This window comes from Chiloscyllium plagiosum, unplaced genomic scaffold, assembly GCF_037043375.1.
Source record: "Chiloscyllium plagiosum isolate Xiang-an unplaced genomic scaffold, Cpla_swu_hap1 HiC_scaffold_3, whole genome shotgun sequence".
In the NCBI taxonomy this organism is placed as follows: Eukaryota; Metazoa; Chordata; class Chondrichthyes; order Orectolobiformes; family Hemiscylliidae; genus Chiloscyllium; species Chiloscyllium plagiosum.
The window spans coordinates 20961772-20982460 of NW_028270141.1; the positions used below are offsets into that span (position 1 = coordinate 20961772).

At 41.2% G+C, this 20689-nt stretch overlaps 1 long non-coding RNA gene across 1 annotated transcript in view; it reads right to left on the bottom strand.

Moving 5' to 3' along the window:
* LOC148150533 (uncharacterized) overlaps window positions 1–14062 on the bottom strand; it is a 101484-nt gene extending 87422 nt beyond the window's left edge. The window contains exon 1 of the long non-coding RNA XR_015751782.1: window positions 13949–14062. This is a non-coding gene — a long non-coding RNA (uncharacterized LOC148150533). The remainder of the gene's footprint in view (window positions 1–13948) is intronic.
* Between the last annotated feature and the right edge of the window lie 6627 nt (window positions 14063–20689).

Genomic DNA, 20689 nt, shown 5'->3' on the forward strand with positions numbered 1-20689 from the left:
CCCATCCCCCGACCCTATCCCTGTAATCCTGCATTTCCCATGGCTAATCCACCTAGCCTGCACATCCTTGGACACCAAGGGCAATTTAGCATGGCCAATCCACCTAACCTGCACATCTTTGGACCGTGGGAGAAAACTGGAGCAACCAAAGGAAACCAATGCAGACACAGGGAGACTGTGCAAACTCCACACAGTCGTCAGAGGGTGGAATGGAACCCGGATCCCAGGCGCTGTGAGGCAGCAGCACTAACTACTGAGCCACCATGCCACCCCTTCTATTAAGCAAATAGAAGAGTAAATTTGTGTGGTTGTGGGTTATGTGTGTTGCATATTAAGTCAGATTAGTCCACGCCACATAAAACCTTTAACTCAATGTCATTCCTGTTTGACTGTCTTGACTGCCACTGAGAACGATCAACTTGTACCAGTTTAGGGAAACCTACGTGGCTTTAGCACTGAGTCTTATTTTGCTACCTTCATCTGATGCAGACTCTGTGCCGAAAACTGTATTTAAGCTGTCTTATTTATACTTAGTGCAGTAATTGTAATTTCCATAAAGGGAACAAAGTTCTCCTCAGATTAAGTGGTGCCAAAAACGGTGTAGTTACTTAAACACCAGGAAAGATTTTACTATGTGAGGATGTCTTGAAATACCTCAGATGCTGTTGTTTGAGTGAATACAGCTCCAGTACACAGTCCACCAGCTGAGTCTCTGGTTGAAATTTATAAACAGAATGGTTTGCTTCATCAGCTTATACTCCTCAACAAACATCAACAGGAAAACCGGTCCCAACCATTTCACAATAATGCTCCTGAAATGTCAAACCTTTCTTGGAGAAACAATTGAACAGTAGGAGGATAGAGACATTGAAATGTGCAAGCAAGAATAAATCTGAATCCTTCTGATGCCATTTCACAAGAATCAGAGAGGCCAAAATTGCGTGCGAGCAATCCTCCAACCAAAGCAAAAACCTCAGTCTTGTTTGCCCCTTGCCCATGCAGTGAGAGATGTTTCTCTGGGATCCACCTATGTAGCTGGCTCAAGTACGCCAATTGAAGATAGCATCCAGCCAATTTGAATGAGTCCTATGACGTGATTAGGACATGGATGCCAATTCTGGAGTGAACTGGGCACAATGGAGAAGGCTGGGCAGAGCAGAACTTGGTGGAATGGAGCAGGCTAAAGTGGGCACTAAGGGGGATGGGCATTAGCAGAGCAAAATGGACACTGGACAGAGCAGTGCAGGAACTGGGCAGAACAGATCCAGGAAGGATGGAAGCCAGCTTATAGGGACGTTACACCAAATCATCCCAATATGGGCCTACAATACAGTTCTTCTATTGTCACTGAGTCTAAATTATGAAAGCCTTGCTGGAATTTAGAAGAATGAGGGGGGATTTCACTGGAACATATAAATTCCTGATGGATTTGGACAGGCTAGATGGGGGAAAAATGCTCCCAATGTTGTCCAGACCTTGGAGTCACAATCTAAGATTAAGGGATAGGCCATTCAAGGCTGAGGTGAGGAAGAATTTCTTCACTCAGAGAGTTGGGAACCTGTGGAATTCTCTCCCACAGAACGCTGTTGGGGCAAGTCCATTAGATATATTTGAGAAGGAGCTGGATGTGGCCCTTGTGGCTAAAGGAATAAGGGCTATGGAGAGAAAGCAGCAATGGGATACTGAGATTGCATAATCAGCCGGGATCATTACCATTTTCCCAAGGACACAAATGATGGCTGCGGGAATTTGCATGTGAGACAATCTATTTTACTACATCTGCCTTTGCCAAGAGTATGCTTATGGGACGTTACTTTAATGGAATAGTCAATTAGCAGTAGTTTATATATATTATTTTGTTAAACATTTTGATAGAGTTACAGTTAAGCCAATTCTTTTCTTTTATTTTGTCTGTATTTTAACTGTAGTTTAAAAGTAAGCATATTTGCTTAATGTCAATAGCTGACCTACTTTGAATTGCACCCAGAATGCATAGCCTTACTTTTACCTTCAGAATAAGAGAAAGCTAGAGTCTCGGCTATCTCCTGGACATGCTTTGAGAGGGTTTGATCTAACTCCATAACACGGTTCACGCAAAATTGAATGATGGATGGCAATCCGGTAAGAAACATTGGAATCAGTGATAAGTTTATCAAATACCTTTGCATCATACTTCACTCATTTCCAATCACATACCTGCCACATTGCAAAACCTAGGCTACCAACTTTGATCAGACTCATTCATATCTCAACTGCAGTTGTTGTGAGCTTGGAAGTTGGATTACAGATGTTTCATCCCCTTTCTAGGTGACATCCTCAGTGCTATGGAGCCTCCTGTGAAGCCCTACAGTACTGTGTCGGATGGAATTTATTTGGTTTCATTTCTACTGCTTCTGGTTGCTGGTTTTGATTATTTGTTGCAGTGGTTGGTATATTGGGTCTCGGTCAATGTGTCCGTGGATGAATACCAAGCTTCCAGGAATTCTCTGTCATCTGTTTGGCTTGTCCTATTATTGCTGTGTTGTCCCAGTCGAATTTGTGGTCCTTGTGAACTCCATCACCCTAACTCCAAATCTCTACACAAACCTTGGTCATCTCAATTATTTCATAACAAAACTAGTATTGCTCAAATCTAAGCTATGATGAAAGAAAGGGATAGATTGCTGAAAATACTTGGCAGTGCAATTAGTTTCAGAAAAACAAAAGCTTCATGCTTCCAGTGTAACCTATCATCAGAAGAATCCAGAAGGGTTTTCCTACCTTCCTTTTTTTCAGATGATGGCCAATTTGCTCTCTTTGTCGGTGTTGCAGCTTTCTTTTTAGCAACAGTATATAACTGACCTTCTTCCCTTGCGAAAATGAACTTAAAGTGCATTCTCAGGAGCTCCACGAATGAATCATGTGCATTTCCCAGAAGTGAATTATTTTTTGATTCACTCATGGGACATGGGCGTCGCTGGCTGGGCCAGTATTAATTGCCTGCCCCTGGTTGCCCTTGAGAAGGTGGTAGTGAGCTGCCTTCTTGAACTGCTGCAGTCCATGTGGACCTTAATATTGAAGAATTAATCCAATAACACAGAGCTGAATGAATATTTGTTTTTGTTCCCTGCTCTCCCTGAAGCATGAAGAACCCCATGTACAAACCTCCATCGCCGCTACTCTAATCGATTATTTATTAAATATTCAAGTGCATTTTGGGGTCTGTGCTTAATCCATTGGGTGGTTTGTATTCAGTGATTTTTCTTTGCCAGCTTCAGAAATGATTATATTACTGACAGTGAAGAACTTTCGCTGCGAATATAACCATTAAGGTTTTTCTCTAATTAGAGGAAACAGTCATTCCATTATACACCATCTCACTGAATTGGAAAAGAAAACGCATTAATTCTCACCCAGAGCACCGCTGGTTATCGATCTGAATGCTGAGTAATGCAAATGCACACTATAAATGAGGGTAGTCGGAAAGGCAAGTTCCCACAGGGGGAATCAATACAGCGCAAAGGGTAATGAGACTTGTGTTCAGAAGGGTGTACACAGTTCACTGAATACCAGTACCTGTCTGAAGCACGCAGAACTGGCCAAAGGCTGGCTGTAATAATGTTTAAAAATAAGGATGCCCCATGAGCATTGACAGGAGTCAACACAGAAATGTACAGTTGCTGGCAACTCCCTTTCTCAGTTCTTCAAAATGTGCCTTGAAATCCTATGTCAACTATTCCATACAGCGTCCCTCAGCAGACAGGATGTGCAGCTAGGGCGAGCAGTATTGACATTTGCATTTTGTAAAAGCAGCAGTAATGTTACAATAATGTTATTAGATGTCAGAAGTCATCCAAAGTGCATTTCAATCTGCAATGCTCTAAGGGCCAAGTTCAAAACCTTCCAAAGTAACTCAAGTTGCCCTGTCAGGATTAACTCATTGGATTCAGTGTTCCTTCTTTGATATCCAGTTGTGATTTTAATTGTCCAACAGAGTAATATGGAGGATACCTGTTGTATATGTGCTCTGCTCAGAGATGAAATCAAGATATGGGGTGGGGGACGGTGAGGAGAGATGGTGGGGAGGGACGGTGGTTAATTTGAACCCTTGAAAAGTATGGGCTTGGTTCAGGTGAAACAGGAAATCCAACCCTCCTTAAATTTACCCATTTCTGGATTTAATGGAGTTGAGGGGCACAAGAGCAGACAGTTGTTGAAACGTTGGATATAACCATTCCTGAAGTTGGAAAAGAAAAATCAAAGCATGCAAATCACCCAATGGATCAAGCATAGACATCAAAATGCACTTGAATATTTAATATATAATCAATAGAACATCGGTAATAGAAGTTTGTTCTTAGGGATTTTCATGCTTGAGAGTAATATAGTCATAGAGATGTACAGCATGGAAACAGACCCTTCAGTCTATGCCGACCAGATATCCCAACCCAATCTAGTCCCAACTGCCAGCACCCAGCCCATATCTCTCTAAACCTTTCCTATTAGTATACCCATCCAGATGCCTTTTAAATGTCGCAATCATACTAGCCTCCACCACTTCCTCTGGCAGATCATTCCATACATGTACTACCCTCTGCATGAAAAAGTTGCCCCTCAGGTCTCTTTTATATCTTGCCCTTCCTACCCTAAACCTATGCCCTCTAGTTCTGGACTCCCCCACCCCAGGGAAGAGACTTTGTCTATTTATCCTATCCATGCCCCATGACTTTATAAACCTCTATAAAATCATCCCTCAGCCTCCAACGCTCAAGGGAAAACAGCCCCAGCCTATTCAACCTCTCCCTATAGCTCAAATCCTCCAACCTTGGCAACATTCTTGTAAATCTTTTCTGAACCCTTTCAAGTTTCACAACATCCTTCCGATAGGAAGGAGACCAGAATCGCATGCAATATTCCAACAGTGGCCTAACCAATGTCCTGTACAGTTGCAACATGACCTCCTAACTCCTGTACTCAATATTCTGACCAATAAAGAAAAGTATACCAAATGCCTTCTTCACTATCCTATCTACCTGCAACTCCACTTTCAAGGAGCTAAAAGGGAACAAATCACATTTTTGTCTACTGTGTGTTATTGGATTAATTCTTCCAATATTAAGTTCCCAGTATCCCAGCCCATATGGACTGCAGTGGTTCAAGAAGGCAGCTCACCATCACCTTCTTAACGGCAACCAGGAATGGACAAAAGTGAGGACTGCAGATGCTGGAAACCAGAGTTTAGATCAGAGTGGTGCTGGAAAAGCACAGCAGGTCAGGAAACATCCGAGGAGCAGGGAAATCGACGTTTTGGGCAAAAGCCCTTCATCATAAAAATGCTGGCCAGCCAGTGACACTCACATCTATTGAATGAAAGATAAAAAAGGAGGTGGAATGGCTTTGTTTTAGATGCATTGTTTTCCTCTCAGCTTATCCTGACTGCCATTCCCAGGCCCAGGAAACCAGCAGGGAGAAGGAGCTCAGAAGGTCAGGTCCATTAGATTAGCACTGTTTGTTCTTTACAAGAATTACCCCAAAACTTATGAACTCCAATCACAAAGATAGATCAGAGAAGCTGAAGCAAACCTTCTCAGGGAAGAGAAGAGTAGAGAAGAGAAGACTACAGAAAAGAGAAGAGTAGAGAAGAGAGAAGAGGAGAAGGGAGAAGAAGAGAAAAGAAGAGGAGAGAATAGAAGAGGAGGGAAGAGAAGAGGAGAGCAGAGAAGATTTAATGTCAGTGCTCAAAACCATGAGATGGCCAGAGAGCATAGATAACAAGAACTTGCTGTCTTTGGCAGAGGGGTCCAAAACCAGAGGACACTGACTAAAGGTGGACAGAAAAAGAAGCAAAGATGACATGAGAAAATATTTCCACACAGTGAGTAGTTAGGATTTGAATGTGCTGTCCAAGAGTATGGTGGCAATAGATTCAATCGTGGCTTTTGAAGAAGGCTTGGTTAAGCACCTGAAGAGAGATTAAAAAAGTACTGGGTTACAGGGAAAGGACAAATGTGCAGGCTGAGTGGCTGTTGCAGGGAGCCAGCCAAAAGTGCTGTAACCTTTCTGTGATTCCAAGATTGTGGGCTGGGAGGAACAGGTTTGCATGGTTCAGGCCAAGGAAGATAATCTGTAACTCCACCATGTCTGATCCCTCAGTAATTCAACTGGAGTAACCAGCCGTGACCACACTGCCTCTGACTGGAAGACTTCAGGTTAGCTGTTTGGTGGGAAATCTCAGGGGAAAATGTTCACAGTTCAAATACATGCTGCCATTATTAACGTTTGAGAAACAGATGTCTCCAGGGTTCCTCGGTCTCCCTACACCCCCCTACACCACAGCCCATAGATATCAGGACTCTGGATACAATGATGAATGTGTATTAAACAATATATTAGCTCTAGAATTGGCTTCAAGGCCTTATTAAAATGATATAAATAATCACAGCAGTATGTTACTTGTAGAAAATGATTTACCAAGCAGGATAATGTTTTCCATTTTCGTTATGGGGATAACGTTTCCTTTCTAAGCTTATGAAAATAAATATGCCATCAAAAAATAATGCAACATTGGGTTGAAACAGCTAAGACTTGTTATGAACAAAAATGGATTTTACATGTTTTGATATTTATATCATACAAGTGGACATAATTCACATGTTGATTTGCAATCAACAAGCAAGCAGTTAGGAAACCGGTTGAAGTTATAGGTAATTTAGAGGTATTTCTGACTGAATTGTTCATTTTGTCGTAGATTGTTTGGGAAGTTTGTTTTCATTGTATATGCACTGGAAGAGTCATAGGCTATGAAGGATGAGCAATAAATGTTGGCTCTGCTAGTGATGCACACATCCCTGGAATAAATTAAGAAAAAAAGAGATCTGCAAATGCTGTAAGAGGGTGATTACAGGGGTAGTGGAAGCAAAGCACATAGCCCATAATAACCGAGAATGCATTCTTTTCTTCATGGACATTATTCTGGGAATCTCTGTCTCGAAAGAGGAGAAGAAGGAAGCAGCACAAACAGTTATAATGAGATTAAGCTGAGCTGACGGTTCTCTCCCCCAACAGTCATGGTAATAACTTAGAGTCATACAGCATGGAAATAAACCCCTTGGTCAAACCAGCCCATGCCAACCATAATCCCAAACTAATCTAGTCCAACCTGCCTGCACTTGGTCCATATCACTCCAAACATTTCTTATTCATGTACTTATCTAAATGCCTTATAAACCTTGTATCTGTACTCACATCCACCACTCCCTCTGGAAGTTCATTTCACCCATGAACCACACTGTGTAAAAAAAATTGCCCCTCATGTCTTTATAAATCTTCTCATCTTAAAAAATATGCCCTCTGGTCTTGAAATCTCCCGCACTAGGGAAAAGACACCTGCCATCACCCTATCTATAGATCTCATGATTTTATAAACCTTAAAAAAGGTCTTCCTCAAGTTTCCATGCTCCAGTGAAAAAAAATCCCAGCCTCCATTCCCAGTGACATCCTGGCAAATCTCTTCCAAATCCTCTCCAGCTTAATAATATCATTCCTGTAACAAGGAGATCAGGGAACTGGACACAGTACTCCTGGAGAGGCATGCACCCAAAAAAGACAGCGATTCGGGCCAATGTTCCAATGAAAACTAGCATGATACATCTCACAGTTATCATATCAATTACAGATGTGGGTCAAAGGTATAACTCTCATAGTGTGATTTAAGGTTGCTATGCTACTGTCTCTTTTTACAATATTGAGAACAAAAGGTAGGTTACCAGCCTTTGTTCTTGTGATTGTGATGTCGAAAATTGTCAACAGAAACTGTCATTTTAAAGTCCTCATTTATCATTGTACAGCCCTTAATGATTTTACCTCCAAATCTGCAGCAAAAACATTCCTGTGAGAACCCTCTAACAGCAGAATGTGCAGGTGCATAATCACTAATAATAATCTTGCTGGTCAAGTATAAACTATTCACCATATAAACTTTGAATCTGATAGCACTGGCGTGTTCAAAAGCAGGCATCTGGTAACCGAACCATGATTTAAACCATTTACAAAGGTCCAACTTCAGTCAAATTAATTCAAGGAATATTAACTGTTCAAATTAGCCTCTGTGAACTACAAAGAACAGGTGTGTACATGAGATGAACTGTCCCTATTGTTTTGCAACAAGCCCTTTACATTTCCTCACTGCAGCTCGTATCCATTAAATATAATTTCATAGGATCATCAGAGCTTGGAAGGGCAGATCAAACAAGGCCTAAAATCCCAGCTGTTCAGACCCAATTCAACCAAAGTAAAAACTGCATCCTTACCTTGCTAATTTATTCCATTTGTGAGAGGCAAATATCATTCTTTCTCTATGCTTGACTGTTTGTCTAAATTCCAACTCTATTGTAATATAGAATTTATTAAATTATGGCAGTGATGGTTTAATAAATTAATAATTTATAATATATTTCAATATGGTTTAAAATCGACATGTTTGTCCATGTGAGATTAAGAGCAGACAGCTTTCATTAATGGTCATATACATATTTATAATGTTACCGTCATCCAGATTTTAATCATTCACTTTCCTTGCCCTCACTGCCAGATTGAGATGTGCAGAGGGTTAAAATCCAAACTGTGCTCAATGAACCACATCCAAGTTGCACACTTCCTAATGCACCATAAATCCATAAGAAGTAGGAACAGGTTGATGTGCCCTCTAGTCCTAGAGTCTCCCATGAGGGGAAACATCCTCTCAGCATTTACCCCGTCTAGCCCCTGAAGAATCCTACATATTTGGAGCATTCAGTTCATAGTTACATAGCTAGTCTGTGGGCAATTTCATCTCAGTGTCCAAGATGATACTCCACTGTAGGATTGAGCATTGACAAAATAGAGGAGGATGCTGCATAAAGGAGCAAAGATGAGTGCAAAACTGCGGGAGAGCAGTCTTCAGCCTCACACTGCCAGGGATCCAGGTTCGATTGCAGCCTCTGGGGACTGGCTGTGTGGAGTTTGCAGAATCTTCCTGTGTCTGCGTGGGTTTTCTTCAAGTACTCCGGTTTCCTCCAACAGTCCAAAGATTTGCAGGTTAGGTGGATTGGCTGCGGTTATCTCAGGGTTATGGGGATAGGGTAAGGGGGGGGTGGGGGTGGGGGGTGGGTGTTGTGGTCTGGGTGGGATGCTCTTCAGAGGGCAGTGTGGACTCGATGGGCCGAAGGGCAAGCTCCCACACTCTAGGGATTCAATAATCTTATGATACTCTTCTAAATTCACCTCAGCAAAGAAGAATCAGACTTCTCGATCATTATGGAAGGGATGTGCAGTCCAGCTTGTCTCCTGCAAGGTGCAAGGGAGCTGGCAGGGACACCACAACTTTAGACCAGTGCCTCAAAAATATCAGTGATTCAAAAAGAGCAAGAAAGTCAACATTCTTCTCCTCCACTGAATATCCTAACATCAACGCTTTGCAAGTACAAAATCCCTTTGTTCCTTTTTGACACACAGCTTCAAACACATTTATCAACTGTAAGAACTCAAAAGCAAAACACTGCAAATTCTGGAAATCTGAAATACAAACAGAAAATGCTAGAAAAACTCAGCAGATCAGATAGCATTTGTAGAGAGAATCAAAGTTAAGGTTTCAGGTTATTGACCCTTCCAATTAATAACTGTTCCTGCAGCATTAACAGGTCATTGATCTGAAATATTAGCTTTGTTTCTCTCCACAGATGTTGCCTGACCTGCTGAACATTTCCAGCATTTTCTGCTTTTATTACTTGTATGCTTTGCTCAATTCCACCTGGGAGTTAGTTTTTTCCAATTTATTTGAAAATGCCGCAGGGCGAACTTGTACACAATGCCTGTTTAAGGTGAGGCACCAGATCAGGTATCCAAGAATAAGGAGCCCAGTTTATGCCAAGAGGTGACACTCTGTTGATGTCATAGGTGATAGAGACATCAGGCTTATTGACAACTGAACATCTGCACAGATGCAATAGCATTGTAGTTACTCATCCCATAGCTAGAAGTTCCTTACAATTTGCAATATGGTGAGAAAAAGGGCAAGATGATGATGAGGAAGAAAAGGAGGAGCAATGGAGCTATTTCGGGGTGGCACGGTGGGTCAGTGCTTAGCACTGCTGCATCACAGCACCAGGGACCCTGGTTCGATTCCAGCCTCAGGCGACTGTCTGTGTGGAGTTTGCACATTCTCCCCGTGTCTGCATGGGTTTCCTCCGGGTGCTCTGGTTTCTTCCCACAGTCCAAAGATGTGCAGGTTAGGTCAATTGGCCATGCTAAATTGCCCGTACGGATGTATAGGTTAGGTGCATTAGTCAGGTAGGGGAATAGGTCTGGGGAGGGTTACTCTTCGGAGGGTCGGTGTGGACTTGTTAGGCTGAAGAGCCCGTTTCCACACTGTAGGGATTCTAATTCTAATTTGTTGTGAATTATAAGGATGACAAAGATGAGGCGAAGGAAAGTGAAGTCTGAGAGGAAGTCAAGTTGAAGCCTCCATGCAAGTTCCTGGACCGAGATCCCGCCTGGTTTTACTCCCCCTGCAAGTAACAATCTCACTTTGCAACATCTGTATTTTCACTTCAGTACATCAGTTCAGGGGTTATAGCACTGGCCAATTCTCAAAGCATGAGGAAACCTCATGGCAGAGCTTTTAGAGAATAGTTGGAGGAGAAGGTTATCTTTGGCTACATTGACTCTGAGCTCAGTCTCCGAGGAAGTGTGGCAACTGACTGTTGTGACTTTGGAATCTTTGGTCCTTAATTGAGACAACATCAGAGATACTGAATCTTCTCTTAAGCCATGAATGGAGCACAGGACAATGACACTGGATTCTAGAGCAGATTGCCCACCTCGCTCCCATCCCGATCAGAAGCCTCCATGCGCCAGGAGATCCATCTCACTCCTGAAACATTTACTGCATTCTATAGAAATTAAGCAGATCTTAGAGTATGAATTTCTAGATCTTGAAGGCCGGAATGCAGATTGCTTTCTCTCAGGGATTTCAAATGCTGTTCAAGCAGGTATCCAAATGGTCTTTGTGGATCCAGGTCCAAGGTCGAAGGCCCTGTGGGAGAGCTGATCTATACATGCACAAAGCTTGCAAAACAGCAGTTCATGCCAGACCTTTGAGCTTCTCTTTCAGGGCAGTTGTCTTATTAGAAGGGACTTAGGCTCCTCAGAAACATGCTCCAAATATGCAACTAGCAGCAATCCTGCTGACGGAGGCAAGCTGTAGTGAAAGAAGGACTAAATCAGCCTCAGGACTCTCTTCCAAATTCTTTAGCCACTCACTATATCCCTGATGCTCATGATTCGGAGATGCCGGTGTTGGACTGGGGTGTACAAAGTTAAAAATCACACAACACCAGGTTATAGTCCAACAGGTTTAATTGGAAACACACTAGCTTTCGGAGCGACGCTCCTTCAGACAATCACCTGATGAAGGAGCGTCGCTCCGAAAGCTAGTGTGCTTCCAATTAAACCTGTTGGACTATAACCTGGTGTTGTGTGATTTTTAACCTGATGCTCAGGTGTTCTTAGGAGAAGGATTGTAACATGGGAAACAAACAAGCAACATTGCTCCAGGGAAGGAATTAGAAAAGATTAGTTTGGCTTGAATCCATTTTGAGTTTGTTGTGAAAGACAACAGTCACTTGTTTTATCCTTTGTTATTAATCAAGGTAGCAGCCTTATGAAAGTATGTGGATTAATGTTATCAATTTGTTTTGCCAATTGTTGAAATGCTTGTTCAACAGTAAAGATGAGATGTTCTAGAATGAGTGCTGAATTGAAAGGTTGGTCCACTAAATATCTAATGAAGAAACATTTACCAAATTGGTGATGATATTAGACTGTCATTCAAAAGGTTCCAGTGATTAGGAATCTCCTGATGCCTCTTGCAGTGGGTCACTAAGGTGATTCCTAAGTACAGTCATCATTCTGACCTCCTCCATATTGTTCTACCTCAAAACCTACGGAAAGCATTTCCTCAGGAACACCCAAATCCAGGACTTCTATATTTTGGGGAACTGCATTCCACTCACATCCTGATGAGGAAAGAGACCGAATTTCATACGAAGCTGTTGCTCACCAGTGTAGAGGTGGCAGGTCATGGTCACTGCTGAAGGTAGCCACAGCCCAGTTTCTAGGCCATTATTCTTGGAGCATTGAAAAAGCTAGTTGTGAGAACTAAATACAGTCAAAACATAATCTCAGTCCACACACTTAAATAACAAAGCACCAAATGACAAAAATGTCTTCAGCAAAGTTTCCCCTCCCCCCATGTGAATGGTAAAAATATGACTTTATAATCAGACATTTTCGAGGATTATTGTTAATGAGTATGCAGTGATGCTAAATTTGCAAGCCATGCACAAAAAGGTAATTGGTACTTTAATGGCTATTCTGTTAAGCAGTCATAAACAATTCACACTAAAGAACAGTGAGTGTGTTAGGAGTGAGAGTATTATGATTGCTATTAAAATCTGAGCAAAAAATGTAATTTATAGCACAAAACATAATCCAACTTACTAATTTGTACTTAATGGGTACTATACACTATGTATGAATGTTTTTTTTGTTTGAATTTGTTTGGGGATGTTTATGAAGCATATATTCAGCTCTATGTAGACTTTGCCCTTTCATTGAGCTAAACACTACAAATTAGACAGAATCCTGATTGATAGACAGGCATTTATTATCGCTTTCATCAATGTATGTTACCTTTGTGGTTTCCAACTAACGAGTTTCATAAAAAACAATTGTCATTAAGTAGTTGCATGAAACACAATGACCAATTATTTGCTTTCTATAAAAGAGAACTATTCTTTTTTTCTGAAACGAAAATGAATCCATTTGAATTTAACAGAGTTGAATAATTTGTCAGACATTGATGACAAATTTTGCCTATTAGTTTAGAAGAGTAAATTTGCACCCAAAGAAGGTTTCAAAGCAGAATCTTATACAAGGACCCACCAGGCACTTTTTGCACACTGAATTCATTAGCAATCCTGACTGACAAATGAGCAAATGCTTGTTGAAAAGATGTTTATGATTATCAGCTGCTGTGCACCATATGAGACAATGCTGCTGGATTTTGGTGGTTTATGTGATGCAAGTGATGTAATCGCCCGAAACCTTTTGACATAAATGACATTTTGGAGTTGTGAAGGATTTTTTTTTTAAACCAGAAACAGATGCTTCAAAATCAAGCTTTAGTTGAGTACATATGTAACAGATTTTTTTTTTATAAAGGCAAAATGCAGCCATCCCTTTGTTTGCTTGTCTAAGCTAACTGTTAAAATTTGTCGGAATCCATCACACATTCTTTTGCTCGTGTCATGGTGTCCACTGTGTTTGAAATGATTCAAAAAGATTAAAACCATATTGGTCAAACATGCTGTCATGATACTGTAGTGAAGTGTTTGTGGCAGTGAATAAACAAGTTATTTTCGGAAATGGTATTACAAAAACAAGGTGGCTTTAGATTTCATATTGGAGCGTTATCCACTCAGAACTCTATTCCAAGTTCAGATCCAGCAGAAATAGTTGGAAATGGAATAACTATTTGAAAAGACCTGAGCTTTAGGAGTCTCAATACTGTGCCCAGATAACATACCCTCAAAATAGACACAAGGTGGAACTGATTATCTACCCGTTGACACAGATGCTGAGGAGACACAGCAGTAAAAATCTCAGATTGGATCAGGAATATTCTCAATTTAGAATGGATTCTGGTAGCATCCACTCTGTACCGGACCAGACTCGAACGTCCCCAAAGCCACTGAGTGCAAAATTATAAAATTACAAAATGCATTGAATCCCAGTATTTTACTAAATCTACCTTTAAACAACAAAATCATGAACAGAAGTCAAAATATTTTAAAACTGTGTATGTCCAAGATATAACTCGCAACTGACACACTGATGTTAGCAAACATTAAGCATAACATCTGGGTCTTACCATTTTATTTGTCCAGATAAATGGAGCAAAAGCAATCTTCCTTTGTCTAACAACCCAAATTCACGTTCTTTCAATTCCATTTTGCTTTAAGGGACTTCCTGTCACTCAGCTTTGACAACCTCAGTTCACAGGCCATATATCAGCATGAGAGAAACCGATAGTGACTCCATCCAGATTAGTCTCATCAGCAGCAGAACATTGCTACAATGTGGTACAAGCTTCAACAAGAAATCATTGTCAAAAGGGTCACTGATGTCATAACCTAATGTTTTTGCTGCCTCCTCAGTGACTGGTGGCAGGGCATCACAATATGACTGAATACTGAGATATTTGTTCCAGCTAGTTTAACACATTGTTGCACTTAACTCTGCTCTCATTTTCAGATAAAGAACTAATCATTCAATCTAGCTCCCATCTAATAACATTGTAACACAACAGACCTCTTTACCCCTACATCACCATGTTGACAAGAATCACCTGCTTGAGTAAGTGATTCAAACCTCCGTGAGCACCATGTAGCAACAAAAAAAATTACGTTATTTTTTGCAAAAAATCCAAAGTGAACACAACCTTTCACTCCCTGACACTAGATTAGTCCCAAGCAAGTAAATGTGCCTGGGTCTCCTCTATTCTATTGGTTGTCTTGTACAGGACATGAGAGGCAGTGGGTGTTTGACTGTTTACAAGTGACAGCTTTCTCCTTGTACTTTAGAACTTAGCCCTGTGGAGCCAACTGTTACATCCATCTAAACAAAATGCATTACTGTATGTATCCTACCTCCACACCACTCACACATCACTCCTATCCTTTCTGCTTTGACACCTCCGTTGACCCAGAATTCTTTATTTTCCAGTATAGCACCTGTAAAGCACTTTGATAGATTTATTTCTGTGGTAAAGACGTGATACAAATCTAAGTTGGTGAGAGTCTCTCACCCTGCACATGCACAGTGCCTTCTGAAGTCTTTGTTTGATCTAATTTATTATTGTATCCTCAAAAAGGAGATGCTGTCATTGGGAGGCAATATAGCCAATCAACATGCAACAATACATGACATACCACTTACTTGGCAATGAACAAGTTGTTAGAGTGGTTGTTAGAGTGTTACATTCTGTGATGGTACAACCATTAGTACTACAGGGGACACTTTACATAACATGTCTCCCTTTTGCCTGATCGCTTGAGAAAGGTTTTCTGTGCAGTTAGTTTCTCTGGGATTCTCATAACAGTTCTGCAGAGTGGACCATTTGCTATGAGCCCTGCAACATCTCATTCTTGCTTCTTTGACAGGACTTTCAAAGACCACGATCCCTTATACCTTGAAGGACAAGGGCAGCAAGCAGACAGACACACCACCATATTCAGGTACGCCACCATTCACACACCATCCTGCCTCAGAGATATGTCACTGTTCCTTCTTTGATCACAAGGACAAAACCCTGGAGATTTCTCAGTAGTGCTGCAAGCGTTCTTTTGTTACATGTTCAGGAATGGCTCAAGTCGGTGCTTCAGCCTTTCAAGGGCAGTGAGGGATGGACTGGAAAGTTTGGCCTTATGGATGATTCTCATGTCCTCTGAATGAATAAAAAATATTAATGATTCAGTCATCAGTTACTTCTCTCATCACCTTTATTCCTTTGTCTGAATGATAAGATAGAAACAGGGTGGTTGTTTCCCCTGGCAGGTGAAACTAGAACTAGGGGGCACAGCCTCAATAAAGGGGAACCGATTTAGGACTGAGTTGAGGAGGAACTTCTTCACCCAAAGGGTTGTGAATCCGTGGAATTTCCTGCCCAGTGAAACAGTTGAGGCTACCTTGTTGACTGTTTCTAAGAGAGATAGATTTTTGATTGGGAAAGGGATATGGTCAATAGAGTTGAGTCCATGAAAAGATCAGCCACGATGACCTACTCCTGCTCCTACTTCTTATGTTCTTGTGCAGAAGATGTAGGGAAAATACACTAAACATTGGCTAAGATATTTTTAAAAGCCATACAGAAGTGTAAACCTTGCCTGAAAAAGCAGTACTTCAAACTACAAACCGCAGTTGGAAGGTAAATAAGTTTTAAGAAAAGGTCAAAGTTGCTTCTTTGTTTTAAATGAGCACTTTAAGCAGTTTCTCCGTACCACATGATGATGAAAGGCAGAAGCATTGCTGAGCAGGATATCCGCTTGAGCATTGGAAAGTGAAACAACCCGGCTGAATTCTTTCAACTAAATATTGTGTACGTGCTGAAGGTATCTACTCAGAAAATGCAAGAGATATTGTCAAGGCAAATACTTCCTCCCCCAGTGGAAAGATAGAAAGGGTATCTATCTAGTGGGCAGCACTGTTAGACATTCCATTTCCTACTCCCCACTCAATGGAACTCCTTTAATCTTTCAGCTATGGTAATACCAACCATTGGAAAATTCGTCCCCGCACATCAATAGAAGTGGAACATTAAATGAGACAGATCAGACCCAGCAATGATATGCAGAATAGAACAATAGATAGTCCCAGAGGTCTGACTGGAAGATTGAATTATAAAATCAAATAAAGAGAGCCATTAATAAATTGTTGGAGATTAATATCTCATCCAGAATTTTCCTTTCCAAAGAATTGAATTGAATGTAATGACGTAGTTGCATTGTTGCTAGATTAATAATCTACAGACCCAGGTAACACTCTTTGTTCAAATCACACCATGACAGATTGATAGAATTTGAATTTAAAAATATTTGGAATTAAAAAGCTAATGAAGACCATTAAACAACCTGATTTAAAAACAAAATCTGGCTCACTCATCATGCCTTTGAGAGAAAGAAATCTGTTGTTATTACCTGGTCTGCCCTACATGTAACTCCAGATCCACAGCAATGTGGTTGACTTTCATTGACATAGCAAACCAGTCAGATGCAGCCTTCCACTAAACTTAAAAGGTATATGAACCTGGACTTAGGCTTTGGAAACAACAATGTCAGACTATGTCCTGGTGACACTACAAAGTCTTCTTTACTAACATCTGTGAATTTGATGCCAAAATTGGAAGAGCTTTCTCATAGACTAGTCAAGCTTGTCGTATTCATGGAATTGCACTTGATGGACAATCCCATTACCATCCCACAAACATCAATAAAGGCTGTTGAGACAATCACTATTTTTCTTATTTTTGGTTTGCAACTATGAAATGAAGTTGAGGATTTAAACTTATACAGCAGCTCACTTCAAAAAGGAGAAGAGTCCAAAAAAGAAGGTGTTTGCTGCTGGGAACTGGCCTGGAAAGATAATGTAGGTGTTTTACTGCTCTAAGGACACTGTAGCTGATTCAGCACCAAGCTGTTGCTAAGCTCACGGATTGGCTGCTTAGTTGTTGAACTGGTCAATCAAAAGAGGATCAGTGTTGACCTGCCAACTACTGAAATTGTTGAAAAGAAAGAGTAAACAAACTGGTGATGGCACGGTGGCTCAGTGGTTAGCACTGCTGCTTCATAGCACCAGGGACCCGGGTTCAATTCCTGCCTCAGACAATTGTCTGTTTGGAGTTTGCACATTCGCCTGTGTCTATATGGGTTTCCTCCCATGATCCAAAGATATTCGGGCTGGATGGATTAACCATGGGAAATGCAGGGTTACAGGGATAGGTTAGAGGCAGGGGGTCATCTGGGTGGGATGCCATCCATGGGGTTAGTGTGGACTTGATGGGCCAAATGGCCTGCTTCCATACTGTAGAGATTCTACTTTGAGGGACAGCATGGTGGCTCAATGATTAGCACTGTTGCCTCACAGTGCCAGGGACCCGAGTTCAATTCCAGCCTCGGGCAACTGTCTGCGTGGATTTTGCATATTCTCCCCATATCTGTGTGAGTTTCCTCCAAAGTCCAAAGATGTACAGGTTAGGTGGATTGGCCATGCTAAATTGTCCATAGTGTCAAGGGATGTGTAGGTTAGGTGCATTAATCTGGGGTAAATGTAGGGGAATGGGTCTGGGTGGGTTACTCTTCGGAGGGTTAGTGTGGACTTGTTGGGCTGAAGGGTCTGTTTCCACACTGTAGGGATTCTATGATTCAAACAATGAACTGTTTGGCAGGAGACAGATTTTGGTTTTGCTCTCTCTCTCTAGTATCTTCCAGTTCTCAACTTGTTGAATGTTTTGAGAAAGGAATTGTGGTTTGGAGGAAATAAAAAAACGCCTTCAAAGGTGTGCTGAAGCTGTTTGCATTGAGCAGTGACTTCGGAATTCAGGCAGGATATACAGTCTGATATGCCTGTGTACAAATTATCATGCAAGGATTTCGTAAAGACCTGATGGTTACCGTTGAAATAGTTATCAAACAGGCAGATTCTTTTATTTTCTTTTTTAATTTATCCCTTAACTGTGTCTGTCTGACTATTTTGTTTGTCTGTCGGTGTGAGGATAAGTGCTTTATGATCAATGAAGTTTGGGCTTAGATTGGAGAAATTAATTAGATTGCCTTCTTATTTATCCACGTTTTACGAAAGTTACATTGTTATAGACAGTAGTCAATAGGTGCAGGAGTTGGCCATTCTGCACTTTGAGCCAGCACCACCATTCATTATGATCATGGCTGATCATCCTCAATCAGTATCCTGTTCCTGCCTTATCCCCATAACCCTTGATTCCACTATCCTTAAGAGCTCTATCCAACTTTTCTCTTAATAATAAATTGTTATGTTTTGTTTATGTTATAAACCTGGTGTCCACAATTTGGTACTCAGAATGTCTGATTGTGAACAACAGCACCATTTCAGGCTGAGCTGGTAGGATCCTAAAGGATATAGCTGCTAGACTGAGTCCAGGAACAACAGAGCAAACTGGAAGGTGATTAAATGCTTTCATTTCACTGCGTTGTGAACTCAATGATAATGATATGATTTGGTTTGCTATTCTTGTGCTGTAACCATGTCACAATGATATACATTTGGGAAGGAGTTACCCTGGGAACCCACAACATTGATTTCAGAAGAAGACTCATGGTATCAGGTCAAACATGGACAAGGAACCTTCTTGCTGGTTAACATGTAGCAACACCTTCCAACTTTGAATGGACTACTGAGCACACAGCACACTGGGGGTTGTAAGTGAGTATTATGTTAGTCCGGGTGAGGGACCTTAACGTGCACCATCAAAAGTAGCTTGGCAGTACCATAGCTGGCTGAACTGGTTGGTTCCTTAAGGGCAGAGCTGTAAGACTGGATATGCAAAAGGTGGTGAGGGAACCAACAAGAGGAAAAAAAACATACTTGACCTCATCTTTACCGATCTGCCTGTTGCTGATGCATTTGTCCACGATAATATTGGTAGGAGTGACATTGTACAGTTCTTGTGGAGATGTAGTCCCATCTTCACTTACATTTGGATACCGCCCATCATGTTTTGTGGTACTAGCCCATTGTTAAGTGAGTTAGATTTTGAAGAGAACCAGCAACTTAAGATTGAGCCTCCATGAGGCATTGTGGGTCATTAGTAGCAGTAGACCTAAAGACAATATGCAACCTCATTGCCCAGCATATCACTCATTCTACTATTACCACCAAACCAGGGGGGGTCAACCCTGAATCAATGAAACCCTCTGCTGGTTAGAGACACACCTAACAAAAAGGAGATGGTCATGGTTGTTTGAAGTCTGTCATCTCAGCTCCAAGACATCTCTGCAGGAGTATCTCAGGGTTTTTACCTAGTGTCCCTGACCCAACCATCTTCAACTACTTCATCAATGACCTTCCCCTCCATCACAAGGTCAGGGGATGTTTGTCAATGGTTTCACAATGTTCAGCACCATTCATGACTCCTCAGATGCTGAATCAGTCCATGTCTGAATGCAGCAAGACCTGGATGATATCCAGCTTTTGGGCTGATAAATGGCAAGTAATATTCATGCCACCCCATGTGTTAGATAAAGAATACCTCCAACAAAAGAGAGTCTATCATCTTGAGGTGCCCTTTCAGCAACTAAAAGTTTTAAATAAAAAATGACCAAAGATACCAGAAACACCACTGAAGAGGATATCCTGCAGCCGTGGTAAGTGGTAGGAAGTGCTAAAAGACTGCCTGGACAATTACCCCTGATTACTGCCCATGGATTAGGTCTGATAACAAGAGGCTAAATCTGAGCACCTGCTGCTTGTGAGTGGTGGCCATTCTGCCCAAACTAGCCTCCAGCAACCTGACATGGGGGCTAGATGGTGCCATCCAAATTGGCACACCAGCAGATGGTACAAAGTTACTTCCCTGCTCACCTCCTTTCTTACCCTCATATCGGGGAGCAAATTGTGCCTCAGATATCTGTAAATTGTTATCAAACAGTCAAACAGGGAAGCTTCTTCCATTTAAAGTAGCTTCCTATTCTTGCTTCATTTATGAAGACAGAAGAAAAGCACTATCCTCAAAATAACAGCTTAACAACAAACCTTCCATATAAATGCTTATATTAGTCACTAAACTGCTTAAATAAGTAAAAAGTAAGAAATAGACATAAGTGTTGATCTAAACCAAAATTACCTCCCAGTTCCTTTTCTCATCTTTTTATAACTAGTCATCACTCCTCAAGTCTTCAGAATGCAAAAAATGTAAAGTCAAGGTCAACAGATTCAAATAACTGGCTAATATCAAATAAAGAACAGTTGATGCGGAGATCTGAAACTAAAACAGAAAAAACTGGAGAAACTCAGTTCTGATGAAGAGTCACCAGTCTCAAAATGTTGGTTCTGTTTTCTCCCCATAGATGTTGCCAGGCCT